The sequence below is a fragment of the Mesocricetus auratus genome, unplaced genomic scaffold, assembly GCF_017639785.1.
Source record: "Mesocricetus auratus isolate SY011 unplaced genomic scaffold, BCM_Maur_2.0 contig_7494_pilon_obj, whole genome shotgun sequence".
Classification (NCBI taxonomy): domain Eukaryota; kingdom Metazoa; phylum Chordata; class Mammalia; order Rodentia; family Cricetidae; genus Mesocricetus; species Mesocricetus auratus.
The window spans coordinates 32,652-47,121 of record NW_024431553.1 but is presented as its reverse complement, the minus strand read 5'-3'; the positions used below and the strand labels follow the sequence as shown (position 1 = coordinate 47,121).

Sequence of the window (14,470 nt, the reverse complement as noted above, 5' to 3'; positions counted from 1 at the left end):
CAGTGTAAACTATTCTTACAAATTCCCTTTCTATAGAGAGATTCATTTTATTTATAACTTCTATTACTCTAGACATCCCTGACTAATATACCAGACATGTAGAGGTAACAGTCCAGAGTAGTGTGGGTGTCATAACATTTTCAGCTTACTTACAAATTTTTTATTATAGAGTTTTAAAATTTTGATTAGCAACAAGCTTGCTTCACTTATCAAAGCCAGCTTGCTCTCCCCCCACTCCTCCCCTGCACCCTCACCCGTCCCCCAAGCACCCAATCCCATCCCCACTCCATTCCCCAGGGAGGGTGAGGTCCTCCATGGGCATATCCATAGTCTGTCATTTCATTCAGGACAGGGCCTAGGCCCTTCAACAAGAGTCCAGTCTGAGAGAGCATCCCTCATTGTGGGATGGGCACCCAAAGTCGATTTGTATGCTAGGGATGAATATATATTGGCCAGGCCTCCTCACTGACAACCATGTTCAGGGGCTCTGGATCTCTCCCATGCTGGACTCACAGCCATCAGTCAGGGGTCCAAGAACTACCCCTTGTTCAGGTAAGCAGTTTCTGTGTGTTTCACCAGTCCAGTCTTGTGCCTCCTTTGTCCCTCTCTGTCACTGGGTCCCGGAGTTCAGTTCAATGTATATCTGTGGGTGTCTGCCTCTGCTTCGATATTTCTAATGGACACCTTTCCTTAACCTTAGGCTTCTTAAGTTGGTCTTTTACTTGGAAGGACTCAACCCTCCTCCTCCATATCATCCTGACCTAATTTCTTGGCATGCTTATTTTCTCATATTTTGTATATGTATATTAAAGAGGAGAAGGGCTATTCTTGGACAGGGCTTATAAAATGAGCATTCAACTCTGTGGCTGAAGTAGGGAAAAGATTCTAATGAAGCAAAGAGAAATCTCTAACTTTGGAAAGAGAAAGTGTTGAATGGCTTCCCCTGTGTCACAGGAGAGACTCCTGGAAAGGAAACCCCATCTTCTGGTCTGTTCTGGGAGAATGAATAAGTGAGAAAGCAAAGGCTGTGCCCCGTGACATAAGCAGTCCCTCCTGGAAATTCTATTGTATCCTGGAGATTTCTTGGAATTCCATGATGTCGCTTGTTGTAGCAACACCAACTGCCTTTAGGACGGTCATTCACTGCCTGTGAGGTTCACTTACAGACATGTTTTCTAGACTGCGAAGTATACTTGAGAGGAGGAATGGACAACGTGGAGAGACCACAGTGAGGAAGAAGGAAGCTGGCCCTAGGTCTCACTGGAAAACATGGAGAATTCTATGGACCTGGGGAAGACACAGTGAGTTCAAGGAAGGGACTAGGGTGATTTCTGTATGCCTTCCGGGATAAGGCTCGGGAATTTGGAGCTTCTGGAATCAATAGACCTATCCTGATTCTCTATTTTCCTAAGTGTTGAAGAGCATGAAGGATTCCTTATGGTTAGTTTGATAGAGTCAGAAATTGAGAAGATGACTTTGTGCTGGGGACACTGTGCTTCTGTGAGAGTGGAGAAGGAGACAAGGGGATTAATGATATTTCATTACCTTTACTGTCCTTTGTGTCCACTGGAGTCCTATAGATTTTGTGACAATGATTATAGGGAAAAAGGTGAGCCTTGGTAACGTGTGAGATTGTTACACTTTACATCACTGCCCCTGGGAGGGCTGAGGCACCAAGTGCTTCTGTTTTCCAGTGACCCCTAAGGTTTCTGACTTCCCAGATGTGAGTGGCACACAGGTCTCCAGTTCTGTCTGAGAGGTATTAGTGCCAGTGAACATGGGCAGAGACTGCTCCTTCCTGCCAGCTCTAGGTGTCCTAGGATGTTAGTATGAATGGGTTTGTGAATCTTTTGACTAGGATCTGCCCCTTGGTGACATTTCCATTAACAGAAGTGTCTGAAGCATCAAGTAACTGATGTGGCCATCCCTATGCTACCTGAATGAATGTGACAGTAGCAATTATATCTAGGATTATTAAAGCACATGGCTGAAGGCTCTGAAGCCAAGGGTACACCCTCTGCAGCTTTGAATAAGTCTTAGGAGTCTGTCCCCTGGGACACCTGGTGCAGGGAGACATTAGAAACCAAGTAACTACTGAGATACCCATCTCCCCAAGAAACAACTGACATCCCCAGAGGAAAAGACTCATGTCTGGTCTTTCAGAACCTGCCTGGGCAAAGTCTCATCTGTCAGTCATTTCCTGAGCATCCTTCAGTGTGTCAGGTTTGACTGAGATGAGGTAGTGTGTAGGGCAGGTGCTGTCCTTTGACATCTAGAATTGGGTATTTATGAGATACCTAACCTTGTCTAACATGGTTGTCAGTATGACATAAAATCGGAATGGATTTAGTTCACCCCACTTCACTAATTTGTTCTGGGGTTCACCAAGCACACTTTTGAAGACATATCCAGATTTCCAGGGAACTAGCTGTCCAGCTTGAGCATGGTGCTGACTCTTCACTTCTGCACTCCCAGTAAATTCAAAAGTGTGAAGTGGGGCTCTGGGAAAGGACTAGGGACAAGGATTCTCCTCTTGTGATATCTGCCTGTTCTTCTCATGCTCCAATGAATATTGTATTTTAAACATGCTGTGTCCCCTCTCCTAAGGACATGGACATTTTAACAGGAGACTCGTGATCAAGGAATTTGTCTCTTTTGTAGCTCTAGGAAAAGAACCATTGCAGTGACTCTCTGCATACATCCCCATGTATATGACAAAAATAGATTTTCTGAGAATTCCTTTGCATATCTCTCTGTGACTTCTCAATAACATCTTTCCTAAAACAGTAGTGCAGGAATGGATCACCATCATTCTTCTTGGTAGTTCTATCTCTTGTGTTAAGGGCTCACTTGGAAGTCCCAGTGACTAGTGACTCTAGCCTGACCTTTCACAGACTGATCACTTATGTGATAACTCACATGGGCTTGAAAGTTTTGATGTAATTTTCATCAATTATGGGACTTACCTTGTTCTCACAGGACGACTGCAATCACACTATGTAAACATATTGTACCAGCCATGCGGATTCTCCACAATGTGCTTTATGACTTCAGGGGATTGAACTTTCCTCCCCACCATCCTGAATTATTTACCTAGAAAACTTTATTTTCTCCTGTTATTTATTAGAGATCTCTAGAAAAGGATGAGCCATTTCCTGGGATGTTTTTGGAAGTGAGTCTTCAACTTCCATAAATGAAGTAGTGAATTTAGTCTAGTGAAGCAGAGAGAGAGATCTCTGATATGTAATGAGGAGTTGGTGAAGGTCTTCCCTTATGTATCTGGGGTACTCCCTGGGAAGAGCACTATGGCTTCTTGTGAATTGCAGATCTATTTGGTAGGTAGGTGAGGACTTCTAGTGACCCTATTAGTCCCTTCTCTGGACTATTGTAATGTATTGTGGAGAGACTTTGGTGTTCCCTGTGATCTCACCAGTCCTCTGGGAACACCAAGTGACTGTGGGGTATACTTTCAGGTTCCATAGACGTGTTGGTATGCTTGAATTGTGTGCTTGGGAGAGAGAACTATGAAAATGGGGAGCCCAAGGGAGGCAAAAGGAAGGTGACCTTCAGTCTCAGTGTAAAACATGGAGAAATAAATGGTTCTGAGGAAGTCACAGTGAGTCTTTGTAAGTGGATAGGGAGTTTCCTGGAAGATGTGGAACTTGAGATATGTATTCCAGTGTGGGGGCTCATATCTGGGAGCATCTGGGAAGCAATGGGCTTATCTTGCTTCTCTGGGTTACATCAGAGCAGGCCCAGCGTTAATGTTTCTGATGGTTAGAGTGATAGAGCCATGAACTGCTAAAACTACTGGTGCTTTTCTGTGAGATCTTTAATCTCATTCTGAGAGGAAAGGAAGGACAACAGGTCTAAAGGAGTGACTAATGAGGTGTGCCATTCAAGGTGGGGTGTTGCTACCCTTCAATCTAGTTTCCATGGGAATCTGATGCTAATATGAATGGGGAAACTCCCCTGTCCATGCACCAAGGCCTCAGATATTCAGATGCTTTTGTTCTGGACACATGTGATTAGCACTTGGTGCTGCTAAGCTCTAGGCACAACAGGACTTATATGCACAACATGAAATATGAGGTGACACTGTCCACCAAATATACATTGGTGGGTCAGCTTATGCAATCCTGGGACAGGGGACTGAATCAGGGAATGAGGCACTTGACTATCCATGATGTTTGAAGTCAGAGTCATAGCTCATGAAAACCTGTGTAAGCATAGTTGTCCTGTTCTCTGGGGCTTCCACTGGGTCCCTACCATTTCCTCTTCCTTGGGCTTCTACTTAGTCCTCAGCATAGACTCTCCTGGCCCTATGCCATTCAAATATTCCAGTTCGCTCGTCTTTATCTACCTGCAGGAACTACTGGGGAGGCACCATCCCAACACTTCACCTTCACTGAGCAAGACCGGCAGATGGAGAAGTCGGAGGAACTTACCATTGAGCTACAGCATAAAAAATATGAGCAAATTGAGCTGAGAACAATCCTGGCCAGTTACACCAAGAAAAATTTGAACAACAGGTAGTCATTACTGCCAGTTTTCTGCTGACCTTCATGACCCCATAGTGTCAAGCAAGGCTTCTTGCTTCAGTGTGTCCTGGTGCCTAAACTAATTTTCCTTAGTGCATCAGAGAAGCAGAACTGTGAATCTGGGTAGTATTGAGATGTGGGCACAGGCTCCTCTGCTTCCTGCAAATGAAAAGCAGAGCCTGTGTCCTGAGTCAGTGTCTGGGGACAGGGACAGTAGTGTGTGAGCCCTCAACATGCATTTAAAAAGGACTTGACAGGTGCTGGCTTGTGGGACACACTATGCATGTGAGTTTGTGTGTACTCTTCATACTCAATGAGCAGATGATTGTGTGATGAAAGCTCCTGGTAGCAGCTTGAGGGGCCTGATCACATTCATCCATTTCAGGTTGTGATTGGAAGGCCTGAATCTCATCACTACTCCTCTATGGTTTCTTGCTTATACACTAGACACTGCCACTCCTTGCATTTAATGGGCATCCTGATGGTTCGTGAGGGGAGTGTAGAAGCTGTGTGTGTGTGTGTGTGTGTATTTGTGTGTGTGAGTGTGTGTGTGAGTGCGTGAGTTTGTGTGTGTGAGTATGTGTGTGAGTGTGTGTGTGTGTGTGTGTGAGAGAGAGAGAGAGAGAGAGAGAGAGAGAGAGAGAGAGAGAGAGAGAGAGAGAGAGAGAGAGAGAGAGAGAGAGTGTGTGTGTTCTCCTGGGAGCCTGGTGATAATGGCATGGCCTGAAGTTTTGCCAGTCTCACAGTTTCCAGGAATGCCACTTCTTAGCTCAGGTAGCCACACTTTGATCAGTGTATCTCCTGGTCACTGTGCTCACCTTGGTGTAACATTGGAATGCCCTCTAGAGTTTATAAATCTACCCTGACTTTGTGACTCCTCCCTGGAAATACTGATTGTGTGCTCTGGTCCTCTGTGTACCAATAGGCACACAGAAATGAGAATCCCTGTTCTGAATATAGGAGAAATGTTATCAAATGTTTGGTGGGTCCAGACTCCTAGGGACGTCTTAAAGAGCTAACCAATAGCTCCAAGCCCAGAGAGGGTGCTGGTGCAGCCTTGGATAACCCCTTAGATCCCCTGCCTATTCTAGCCTGGAAGCAGAATAGGAAGTATAATAAACTCCAGGAGGTCCCAGAGTATATGTGTCAGGCTGTGGCATCCACTGTGGTATCTAGGACAGCCCAGTTTCATGTGATCCATGAGACCTTTGTTCATGGGGTTCTTTTCTCCTGGGGCCATGCCCTACCCCAGGCTGAATTCTTTTGAGATGATGAAAAAGGACCATAAGCAGGTGATGTCAGACCTTCAGAAATTGCCCCTGGAGATCAGTGATGCCTTGAACAAGTGCAAGCAGCTGACTGAGGAGAAGGAATCCTACAGGTAAGTGCCTGATATATTTTGTGAGGGGCTTATTCTGCTCTCTTTGTTTTTGAGTCAAAGTGAGGGCTTGTCCTTGCCTGTCTGGCTTTTAACATCAACTCCCTTTTGGCCCATAGACATGTGCCTCTTCAAATTTTTTCCTAAGTGCGGAAAGACACTGAGGCCCTCCTAGTGATGTCCTAGATAGGAGTCCCTACATTCAAAAATGATTTGTACCATGAAGGGGATACCAGGCAGTTCAGGGACTCTTAGGCTCTGGTGTGGATCCAAAGAGATGGTATCTGTAGACAGAATTTACTCTTGTTGGGACTTTTGCCCTCTGCCAGAGAGTGTTTACCCTCTACTGTTGATGCTTTCCCAATACCATGAACAGGTAAACACAGGCGTGGGCTTCATCCCTTCTCAGTGGCAGAGTATAGCTTTTCTCACCAGAGTTTTGAAATGTGGTTTGAAAATTTCTGGAATTTGCTTATTCTCTTGATTTGTCTGCCTCTGAATAATGCTGACTTGGCTAATTGTGAGTTCCAGTCTTGGGCTGTCTGGCAGACTGGGGCTTTGCTGCGGGGCTGTATTTGGAGACATGGGTGGCAAATGGAGACTGGCTGGGGCTTACCATTTTTGGATGTTTGTTCAGTTACCTCCATAGCCTGATCCTACGAGATTTGACTCAGGTGAAAAACAACGTCCATGAGTTGAGAATGGAGAAGAGACAGCTCTGGCAGGAACAGACTGCACTGAGAGAGACCTGTGAGGAGGTGAAGAATCTCTTTAAGGAGGTCCAGGAGAAGATCTGTGTTCCCTGTGCTGAGCAGCATCAGGTAGACTGAGGCAGTAGGGGCACACAGTCCACATGTCCCACTATGAACATAGAAACAACCATGTAACCATGCACTCACCCAATTTCTTCCACCTAATGCCATCCAATTATTCATTTCTGTAATCACAAGTTTATCTATAGAATTATCCTCTGGTAAGACATTGAATGATTGGAAAGCAAACTCTCCTGTTCTGCTAGAATCCACAGTACATTCAGAGAGATGAGCCAATCATATATCACATCTACATGCCATTATATCAGGATGGCTGCTATGGAGGGAGCTACTTAGGGATTGGTACAGAGCTTTCATGGATGAGGTCAGGGCCTGTGGCTCATTTGCTTTTCAGGGGTCTCATAAAATCACAGGTAGGAAGCAGCTTGCAAGGACTAGATCCAAGTGCCAATGACAAGTGAGTGGTTCTCACTGTCAACTCTAGGGGTGTGGTGTCCTCCTTTCTTCTTGCATCCCAATGTGTTCTCTTCCCTTTTCTCAACTCTTTGTTCAAACTGACAGACCTGAATATCATCTTGTCAGCCCTGTTTTCTGTGGGTGGTGCTAGACAGTTCTCCCTGATGCATCCAGTATGGAGCTGACTTGTTGACCAGAGATGTGCGAGAACTTTCACAGGCTGAGGTGAGGTGACAGAATTGAGTCTTCAAGAGGACATTTTGTCTAATCACCTCAACATATTTTGACTATGCTGTGTGCTGCTCTAGAAATTTCTGTTGTGGGTCTCTTTGAAACTCTGGATGTACATAATCTAAATTCAACTGTTCATTCAGCATGCTGTCCCCTTCAATTTTTTCTGCTCACATATGGTTTATGTGGTATTTGTGTGATGCATGCATGTGTAGGTGTGTACTTTGGTGGGTGTGACTGCAAACTAGATAATGACATGTGGTGTTGTGCTCAGTTGCTCTTTCCCTTATTCCCCTGAGCCCAGGGCTCTCAGGGAATCTGAAATTTTCTCTTGTTTAATTGGGCTGACCCTCACTCTTTGGATTAACTGTGTCCTCCAAGGGTGATCATCTATCTTGCTTTGTCTCTTCTAACTGTGGCAAGTTACAATAGTTCAGAAAGAAGAAGGATGTAGGAGCTCTCTCTTCATTTTACACTTGTTTTTGAATTAATGTTTTCTGTATTAAACAGAAAATATAAAATAATACAGATGTTTTAAAAATGAAAAGTAGCATTCCTTCCATTCACTGCACAGATATAATAGAAGAAGAAATGTCTGATTAGTCTCATTGGCTTCACAACATGGAATCCCACAGTGCATCTCCTTGTTGGCATTGTGTTGCTAATTATCATGTGGGCGTGATTGCATCTTAGAACAGATTCCCTCTCATAGTTGTGCAGAGTGCTGCATTCCTGAAAAGTACTGCAGGTGATGTCAGTAGCCTCCTTGTGACTGACATTTGGGCTCAATTCATATGATATGCACTGTAATCTACTTAACACTTCCTGTGTGTTGACCCTGAGTCACTTTCTTTCACTTGAGCTATCAAGGACTTCTAGGGAGGAGCCAGTAGTTTTTGTGAAGAGACTATGATACACCAACTTGGAAACTGTGGGATCAGTGAGTCTCAATATGGGTAAACTTCATAGAAGGAAAATTAAGTGCAGACCAGGGTAGCAGAGCCTAGCTAAATGTAAGAGTCTTTTAGACAGAAGGAAGGACCCACTACCTTCACCTGCAACAGAAAAGGTTCTGAAAGGCATCAGTCTTCTCTATGGCCTTCTGTGGTCATAGTGTGTGTGTGTGTGTGTGTGGGTGTGTGTGTGTGTATGCTGTTGTTTATTTCTATTCATCTCTGTGTGTGGCATCTATGTTTGTGTGTCTGTGTCTGCTGTCTGTTATTGAAAAGTTAGTGTCCCTTTGTGTGGGCATATGTGCCCATGAGTAACTGAGTGTTGTGTTGTCCATGTTTCCTGCATGTGTAGTGATAAGTGCTTGTGTGGTTGTTCATTAATATGGATCCTTATATGTGCAAGTATGTGTTTGCATGCATTGATGTTTTCACTTGTGTGTGAGTGTGTATTTCTGAATATTTGTATTGTTACTTATTCAGGTCAGGAAACACATTTAATTATATGGAATCCAACTTTATTGACAAAGCACTGTGCCTGCTCACTTTGCTTTCATCAAATAATGTATACTGTTGCCCATCTTTTTATATGTCCACTCAGCTCTCTAAAACCAAAGATCACAAAAAATATTGTAATTCATGGGTTTTCTGGTATTGTAGAGAGGAAAATTTATATGAAAGAATAGTCTTTGAGGCAAACCAAAGGAATGTGGTATGGGAAGGTGAGGAAGAGGTCACCTCAGCACAACAATGTGTCTGAGAGGTAGGAAAGACTTGCTGAGTGTTTGTGCCCCTTCTCTGCTCTGGGTGAATGGTGACTGCACACTCAATGGTGAGAGGGCTCACTCTGTCTTCTCTGTACCCTGTTTTCTCCTCATCTGCATTGCCTGATATCATTTTCGTTCCAACTTTGCCTAACCTTGGCTCGGTTAACCTTGGCCTTGGAGCTTGGATTAGATTTCATTCATTGACAGACTGTGACTTGCACTGTACTTCCAGCTGCATCTCAGTTCAGCAGAAGTCCCATAGCCATGCTGTGGGGTGAGAATGGAGTCTCAGTGCACCCCACTTAGGCTCATGATGGTCTAAAGCACTCACCATGTGCTGTGTCTGCAGCACTCAAAACTGCTTTTCTTCAAAGTTGTTCAATCAGGGTTAAAATCAGCCTCATTGAGGGTTGCCAGAAATGGACCTCAGACATGGCTGCCGGTGTAAAATGATGTAGTACAATGAGAAGCCACACACAATTTACCAGCAAGGAAACTTCAGTTCCCAGGTGTCCAAGTGATTTCACAATATGAAGTAGGTGTCCACAGAGAAGCTAGGGGACATCAGGGTTGTAACCTCACTCCTCAGAGTAGCCTCAAAGTAGAATCTTTCCATATGACCATCATCGATGAATGAGAAAGTACAATGAGTTTGAGTCCTTCCATTGAATATTGTTCAGCATGAAATAATATGTGCAATCATTTCGTCCAGACATAGACAGACTTTTTTACTCAAAAAATCCCTGACAAAATCACCATACAGGTAGGAATTGTTTCTTTAGGATCTGGTTGTGCAGATTTTCTAGTTCCCTGAGCTCATTTCTTTGGGTACTGAAGTGACACAATCTGTCCTAAAAGGAGCTCCTTTTGGAGGAAGTTGTTCACCTTGGGGACAACTAGAAAGCAGTGAACAAGACCAGTGGGCTGGTCCACCACCATTCAGTGCCCTTGTGATGGGGTACATTCCTATACTGCACAGCCTGGGGAACTTCCTAAGCAGGATTGGCTAACAGGCCAGGACCCCACAGTTCCACCTGTCTGTGCATTAGGTTTACAAGATAGACACTTCAATGACTGAGATGCCTATCTCTTATGCCCAATGTGTCCTCTCTCATCCAAGTAAAGTTTACCTTCTTCTCAATAGTATCCCTGGTTTTTGCTCCTTACCAATAGCATTAACTGATAAACTAAACATGTTATTGTATTACAGTGTGCTTGCATGTATGCTTACATGTACTTGTGCTCATGAGTTTATGTGTGTGCATGTGTGTGAGCAACCCTCCACTGAAAACACTATCTTCTAATGAACAGGAAGTAGAAAACCTGGATGAAAGACTGAAGAACCTGCTGAAGCAGAAAGAGCTTATTGCCCAGAAACGGGCCTTGGCAGAAAAGATGGAGCATCTCTTCAGTGTCTTAGAGATAAGGTCAGAGCCCAAGCTATGAGGAACCCTTAGAACCATGTAGGTCACCAGTACCTGGATCACTGTCCTCTTTGGGAATTTTGCTATCTGGATGACTCTCAGCCACAGTGAGGGAAAGAACACCTCAGGGTATTGTGCGGTCCCAGTCAACAAGATTTTCTCCCCTATTCTTTTCTGAGGTCTCTGCTCTCATCTCAGAATGCTGTCCCCTGTGTGTCTCCACAAATCTCCCTATGGTATTCCTAAACCTAGAAGAAGTAGGTTTAGTTGTGGAGGACAGTGTGTGCTGCTGCCACTTTAGTTTCCGCCCAGAACATCACCATTAAAGAGAAGTTCATATCTTTGGGCAGATCTTCATGCAGCTCACGCCTTCAGATTACAGGCTCTCTGTGGTGTGCATCCCTTTCCTGAGAAAAGAGTTTTCTGTTTATAAGAATATTTAGGGGTTGTGAGTTGAACCCAGGCACATTTTTGTATTGTAGAAATAATTATAACCTTCAAAGCTTTTATTTTATAGGCTCCCTAGTGGGTCAACATTCAGGTTCCATGGCTTCTCACACTCACATGGTGTCTAATGAAGGACATGCATATCTGTCCTAAAATGATATTCAGACAATGCTAAGCTTTCATTTTCTTTAAAAATAATACTTCCAGACAACTAGAGAAATAGGATGTATTTCCTCTCCCAGCACAGTGTGATTATCAGTTCATCTTCCAGCAGATTTTAGAAGCTGAATAAATCCAGGCCCAGGTGCACTCTGACCCTTCTCCCTTGGGGATTGCAGGGAATAACCACAGCTGAAATCTCACGCTGAGTGTCCAGCTTAACAGAGCTGAATAGCTGACAGGGCAGGTCCCTACCAGGCCTGTTCCTTAACTGCCTTCCTACTCTAGGTCAAAAAATCTCCAGTCTGAGTTGGAACCAGCCTCAGCCCAGGATTGTGAGGAGCTGCCCTCACTATCGCTATCGCCATTAGAAGATGGCGCTGACATCTGCTGTCAGTTGGAGTTTACCGTTTAAGCTGTGCCTCACCCGTCATCTGGGGTGATGAGCAAACCACCAATCCCGACTCTACATGTCTCACTCGGAGCTCCTAGGCTTATATAAGGGGCTGGGTTTCTTAGCTTGGGGTCTCCCTCTCAAAAGCTGATCATCTATCTCTCAAGATGTATTAAAGCTTTACTACAAAAGGATCCGAGTGTCCCGCGTCGTTCTTGCTGGCGAGACGGTAGCGCGGGACATCTGGTGCCGAAACCCGGGAACTTTTCAACATCGCCGGCGCCGCGGGAGACCCCTCGGAAGACGGGGCGGATTCAGAACTACAGGGACATAAGTTCAGAGAGGTATGCTTTATCCTGAACACCCCTTTTCTCGACTTTGGCCTTAGTTTGTCATCACCGTGGGACGGGTCAATGGAGGCTTTGGTACTAGTCCTGTTTGTCCTCCTTCTTCATCGTGGCTGGTGCTGACAAAACGGTGCTGTCAGTCTGGTAAAGGAGTTGAGCGCGGATTTTTAGATAAGCCGCTAGCGCGATGGGGTTGTCACAGTCAGTGGTTACTGCCCTACAGACTGTGCTAAAACAAAGAGATCTCAAAATTACACCACAAACACTTCAAAATTTTGTAAAGGAGGTAGATAGAGTGGCACCATGGTATACTTGTTCTGGGTCCCTCACTGTGGCCTCATAAAACAAACTAGGTAAAGAACTAGACAAAAAGCATACAAAAGGAGATCTCCACTTAGGTACCAAAGCCATTTAAACGCTAGTTAAAAACTGCTTGGAGGATGAGGCCTGTCACCCTACTATAGTAGAAAGTCAGAAAACCTTAGAGAAAGTTCAAGATAACATGTCAAAAACTAAACGGAGTTAAAAAATGGGAGCTCACAAAAAAAAGACATGTCTAAAAAAAAAGGCCCTCCCCAAAAAGTTAAAAAAGGGGGAGAAAAAAAGGGAGTGATCATTCACCCCCTAACAAATCTAAGAAAAAGAAAAAGCCAGAATCTAGCCTATACCCTACAGTAGAGCTAAAAGCCTTAAAACTAGATAATTCCGATTCTAACACTATGGATTCTAACAAAAAACGTGGTCTAGAGGAGGAGGTGACACGGTATGAAAAAAAAAAGATATCACCCTAATAGACACCGGCCACTAAAAACAAAAATAAATGTGAGGCCACCACCTATAAATCCGGCGGGCTCACGCCCCTCGGCGCCTCCGCAGTATGAGCTTTGGCTAAATACTGGTACTGACTCCTTTTTACCTTTAAAAAAACAAAAAAAAATACAAATGACTTTTCCAGTATTCAAAAATATAAAAGACAAAAGAGTACATACCCCTATAAATTACAATCAAATAAAAAAATTGACCAAATCCGTTCGTAATTATGGGGTCAATACTAACTTTACCACAATACAGGTAAAAAGGCTTACTAATTTTGCCATAACTCCCACTGACTGACAGACAACAGTAAAAACAATACTTCCCAACATAAAACAATACATAAAATAAAAGGCTCTCTGGTATGATACAGCCCAGACACAAGCTAGAGTTAATGCCACAACTAAAGATAAAAATCAAAAACAGTAAACATTTAAAATACTAACAGGTCAGGGTCAACATGCCCTTAATCAAACCAACTACATCTGGGGCGTCTATGGTCAGGTGTCGGCCACCACTATTAAAACATAAAAGGCCCTCACAAAAAGGAAAAAATCCAATGGACACCTTACAAAGATTGTCCAAGGACCCCAAAAGCCATTTTCAAACTTTGTGGCCAAAATGACCGAGGCCGCCGGTCACATCTTTGGTGATTCAAAACAAGCTATGCCCCTAATTAAACAACTTGTCTATGAACAAGCAACCCAGGAATGTCGAGTGGCTATCGCCCCTCGCAAAAGCAAAGGTTTACAAGATTGGCTCAGAGTGTACAGGGAGCTGGGGGGACCCCTAACCAATACAGGACTAGCTGCCACCATTTTACAAACACACAGGCGTAAAAATTTATCTAGTCAAAAAGCTTGTTTTAATTGTAAAAAAATGGGACACCTTAAAAAAGATTGTCAATCCCCTAAAAAAACAAAAAAACTAAAGCTTTACCATCGTTGTGGTAAAGGTTATCATAGGACTAATGAGTACAGGTCAGTCCGAGATATAAAAGGGAGGCTTCTGCCCCCTATTAAAAACCCAAGATACCCCAATCAAAAAACGGGTCACGGGGCCCATGGTCCCAGGGCCCTCAAAAATATAAAAACCAATTTCAAAAAAACAATAAAAAAAATAGAGGCTTCCAAAAAACCCCCAAAACTGTTGGAATTTTTGAGAGGTATATGTTGGTCTATTGTTTGTTTTTAAAAATTTGGGTTTTTTTTAAGCACTTTAGGCCTCAAGGTAATGTTGAATCACATATGAGGCCTTTTTTTTTGTTAGGGGTGTGGCAAACATTACATCAGAACAGGTGTTAACAGAAACATGAACATATTGAAGCCTTTTAAAAGAGGGAATATGAGTAACATCCATTTGTCACATTTGTAATGGTCTAATGTCACGTGGGTTTATTCCCACGTGGGAAGTAGGTAAGAATTTGTAGTAATTTTGGCATTGAGTAACAATTTTTTTAGCCTCTTTTTTGGATAGAGCAAAATGACGGCGCAAGGTCTCAGCCGTCACATGAAAGTGTTGATGGAACTCTTTTGTTGTTTGTGTGTGGGTAGACAAGGCAGTGGCCACCAGCTTTGTAGCCTTGTCCGTTAAGTCATTTTCTAAGGACATGGGACCTGGGAGTCCAGAATGTGTTTGGACATGGGTAATGAAAACAGGAAATTTTTTATTTAACAAGGTAGCTTGTATCTTTTGAAAGATGTTAGTAACTCTGTTGGAGGATTTTATTATTTTAGTTATTTTAAGGAGATTAACTGTATTAACCATATAAGAGGAATCTGATACAATAT

The 14,470-nt window shown here is 43.6% G+C and overlaps 1 pseudogene; it reads left to right on the top strand.

Annotated features, from left to right (window-relative positions):
• The window catches only part of LOC101822990, a 43,267-nt pseudogene extending 29,272 nt beyond the window's left edge, over positions 1-13,995 (top strand).
• The last annotated feature ends 475 nt before the right edge of the window (positions 13,996-14,470 follow it).